This window comes from Eubalaena glacialis, chromosome 6, assembly GCF_028564815.1.
Source record: "Eubalaena glacialis isolate mEubGla1 chromosome 6, mEubGla1.1.hap2.+ XY, whole genome shotgun sequence".
NCBI lineage: Eukaryota > Metazoa > Chordata > Mammalia > Artiodactyla > Balaenidae > Eubalaena > Eubalaena glacialis.
Window position 1 is genome coordinate 23,178,500 of NC_083721.1, and position 4,559 is coordinate 23,183,058.

The 4,559-nt window shown below is 40.0% G+C and overlaps 1 pseudogene; it reads left to right on the forward strand.

Moving 5' to 3' along the window:
* Window positions 1-3,056: 3,056 nt before the first annotated feature.
* LOC133092934 (malate dehydrogenase, mitochondrial-like) lies at window positions 3,057-4,235 on the forward strand (annotated as a pseudogene).
* The last annotated feature ends 324 nt before the right edge of the window (window positions 4,236-4,559 follow it).

Sequence of the window (4,559 nt, forward strand, 5' to 3'; positions counted from 1 at the left end):
TTGCAAGGCTTAAATCATGTCCTTAAATTCACCTTCAGTCTGCGATCCCTTAAGCCTTTTAGCTTTCCTTCACAAAACAAATGAATAGGTAACCATTCAGCTGATAAGCTAATTCAATTCACTGGAACATGAACTCCACACAATTTTAATATCTGTAATGTGTTTGGCAACAATGGGAAAAATCTGTATGCACTAGAACAGACGTTAAAATTTTCACCCCGGAGAAAGAAGAGGAGAAACATATGGTAATCACAATGTTAGTGATTAGATTTCAAGAAGCAAAGAAAAGAAACATTAAACATTCCTGCAAATTGAAATTAAATAATATCAATAATGGTTCATACAGTCATGAGGAATTACATGGAAGAAACAGGTTTAAAAAGAACATGTGAGTTAACATTGGCAAACATATCCCAAATGGCAGAAATAAGTTCAAAATGCCATTAAGTCCAAGTCTCAGCTGTTAGTTCTGAAGAATTGGCTGATAATACAATAATTGGCTTTGAGACCCTACACACACACCAAACATATCCACACGTACACACAACAATGCACACATGCTTTGTTTTTTGATAGATGATTGTAATAAACTTTAGGTCATAGTTTTAATTATGTAGGCTTATTTATTGCACCAAAGCATTCATTCATTCATTTCAAATTTGTCTTAATAATGAAGTTGATATTTTCATCACCTATGTAAATGAAGTGGTAGTTTATCAGATTGAACAAGCTGACTTCATGATCTGAAACTCAAATATCTAATTCCAGTGTTAAGCTAACTCGTAAGACTGCTACTGACCCAGAAAGAAAACAGAAACTTTCACAGTATAGATGCTTAATGAATATTTATTTTTTAATGCATAAATTTTTAAATAATGAGGAAAGGATAAAGGGAGAAAACAAGGAACAACAAAAATGAAGGTAGGGAGAGGAGGGAGGGGAAGGCAGAAAGGAAAGCTGGCAAGGAGGGAGGAAAGGAAATAGAGAAAGAAGTAATGAAAAAGAAGAATTTTTAGAAACTTCAGTGATAAATACATAAAACTACTCCTTGATACTGTTCTTACTATTACCATTAGTAAATTCTTCCTTCAACATAAACATAAGTTTGTACGGTGGTATCAGTCAATTTTTCACAGTAGAGATGGAGAATCCTGTTTCTTTCCATATTACCATATTCTTCCATGTAGTTTCATCCCAGAAGCTATTTTTAGAAATCCACTTTCCTTTGACACAAATATCAATAGCTCCATATGAACTATTAATACATTTTTCTAAAGCATCCCTGATTCTTTTAAATTTCTGCTTCTACCACCCTATTTAGATTTTTATCTCACCACTTTAATGATTTCCAGGCATTAGACTCTCTCTGTAGACCAACCAAAATGGCATTTAAAAGCTATCCTAGACTGGTTGCTAGAGAAACGTTCTGATATGCTACAAGTCTTGTGGAAAGATAGTAGGTTGACTTTCTGGGCTGGAAGTCATACTGTTGTTAATGATTTGACTTCCTGGGCTCGTTGTCGCAGATTGTGGGTGAAAGTTCTACTTTTATAGATGGTCTGTGAACTGAAAAAAAAAAGCACAATGTGAGAGCTGTGAATTCAGTTTTCTTTGTAGCTTACTGAGGACTGTAGCCCGGGACATAGCCTCTCAGATAGCTCTGAGGGACTGTTCTGAAGAGGTGGTGGGGAAGGAGGTCAGTATGTATATGATTTTGGTGATGGGGGTACTTGCAATCAATTACACATCTCAGTAGAAGGCTGATGCTAGTCATGAGGAGCAAATGTCTCCATTAGTGATTTTACTGCTTTCCTAGGTATAAGAAGATGCAAGAAATTGTGTTCCTAAAATTTTCTCCTGAAAATATCTAACTGAAAGCCTGTTCAGCCAGATTTTCCCAGAGCATCGAGTGCCTCATTCCTGATCTCTGCCCTGAACTCCTTTCAGGGTGTGTTAAAGGTCAGCGACTCTAGTGGCTAGTGACTTCATCCTTGTAGAAACAGAAGGCAAGTGGCATTCTTTAGTTTGCAGGTCTAACCATTGTCCACTTGTATAATCGGTCTCTAATATGGAATATAACACAATCTGGATAAGTGTGATTTTTCCTCATAATTATAACTAGATGAAGCTTCATTGCAAAAAGCATTACAGAGGTGACATGTATTTTCATTGCTTCACATATGTAGGTATCAATACATAAAGTCATTGTGTCTCGTTATTTGTGTGCTAAGTTGAATCACTTGGATATGGTATTGTCCACCAGATTTCTTCATTGTAGAAAATCTTTCACTCTTTGTCATCAATAATTTGTAGGGTGATACTTTGAGATGCTGTAAATATCTTATAAATATCCTGTTCTCCAACAACATTTTACCCAGTCCTTTAGCTTCATTGATGATTATGGCACAAAGGGTGGCAAGATAGTGATCTTTCCAATTATCTCATTCTTTCACTGCATATTAGCTTTCATTGTTAAGTAAAGAAGAGCTTTTTCTTTACCCTCCTTCCTTCTTTGTTAAAACATCATTATGGATCCATGGAAACTTTTGTTATTTGAATTTTTATAATGCATTACCTTCAATCCTTTTCTTTCTTTCTTTCTGTGTTTTTTTTTTTTTTTTAAATACACAATCTGTATTAAATTTGGCCCATGGGAACACCTTTTCACTAGGTTCTTGTCCTTTTCACACTTTCACATCAGAATTTGAACACACACTTGCTTCCTAGAACAACATATTACCTGCTTATCTTGTACTTTGTCCCAAATATAGAATCAGCCATTTCTCCAAAGAACATTGGTGCCTTTTATTGGGAACACATTATGACTTTACTTTTAATGCAGAAAAACTGGAATAATATTTTCTACCTTGCTGAAGATATTTGTTAAGAAAAAGTTATATTAAAACTATTAATAATCTTAACATTAAAAATTCTGTAATAACTAAATAATCATTAACAATATAACATATGCCTCCAAATTACTTAATTTTCTAAGCCGTCACGGGTTTATTGAACCACCTTGATCTTTGTACTTACCTTTGCATCCGTAAATACACATGAGTATTATTGGACTACATTGGTACAATAAAACAGGTAAGAATTACAAGGGACAAAGTTTGTTCAGTCACATGTTTCCTTACCAGGGACTTTCCTTTTGCAATATAGTAGTAAATAAAAATAGAAGTATCGAATTTTCTTTCTTCTTTTGTCCCTCGCCGGCTCCTTCCCGCGCTGGTCCGCGCCCCGTGTGCCACCGCCCAGCCTGCGGGCGCCGCTCTCCGCCGCAGCTTCGGCACCTCGGCGCAAAACAGTGCTAAAGCAGCCGTGCTGGGGGCTTGGAGGAATCCGGCAGCCGCTTTCCCTTCTCCTGAAGAGCGGCCCCTTGGTGAGCCGCCCGACCCTCTACGGTATTGCTCATACACCCGGAGTGGCCGCCGATCGGAGCCACATTGAGACCAGAGCGATGGTGAAAGGCCACCTCGGAGCTGAGCAGCTGCCAGACTGCCCGGAGGGCTGCGACGTGGTGGCTATTACCGCGGGAGTCCCAAGAAAAGCAGGCATGACGCGGGATGACCTGCTCAACACCCACGCCACAATCCTGGCCACCCTGACTGCTGCCTGTGCCCGCACAGCCCCGAGACCATGATCTGCGTCATTTCAAATCCAGTTAACTCCACCATCCCAATCACAGCGGAAGTTTTCAAGAAACATGGAGTTTAGAACCCCAATAACATCTTTGGGGTGACAACCCTGGACATTGTCCAAGCCAACACTTTTGTTGCAGAACTGAAGGGTGTGGACCGGCTCGAGTCAACGTTCTTGTCACTGGCGGCCATGCTGGGAGGATCAGCCCCCTGATCTCAGTGGACTTTCTCCAGGACCTGCTGACTACCCTCACCGGGTGGATCCAGGAGGCCGGCACGGAGGTGGTCAAGGCTAAGGCCGAGCAGACCCTGCTACCCTGTCCACGGCGTGTGCCGGAGCCCGCCGATTTGTCTCCTCCCTCGTGGATGCGATGAACTGAAAGGAAGTTGTCGAATGTTCCTTCGTCAGGTCCCAAGAAACAGACCGTCCGTATTCCTCCACACCGTCGATGCTGGGGGAAAAGGGCATCGAGAAGAATCTAGGCATCGGCAAAATCTCCCCCGTTTGAAGAGAAGATGATTGCCGAGGCCATTTCTGAGCTGAAAGCCTCCATCAAGAAAGGAGAGGAGTTTGTAAAAAGCATGAAATGAGAAGGTGGTTAGTGAGCAGTCCGCTTCCTTGACTAATTAAGGCATCATGTCAGTGGAAAGCCATTTCAGACACCTTTGTCTTTTCAGTTTGCTTTGATGATGAGTATTGTATTGACAAAACACCCCTTCCAAATCTCGGGTCAGTCTATCGGTGCATCAATAAAAGCAGGCTTTGATTTTCTTTTTCAAGTTCTCCTCCAATTAAAAAAATTTTTTTTTCTTTCAAATTTTTGAGTGTGGGAGAAAACAAATTCAAGGGAAGAGGAAAAAGTAAAAGTATATGTAAAATTTTTGAACTACTCCAGTCAGAGAAAATAATTGCTA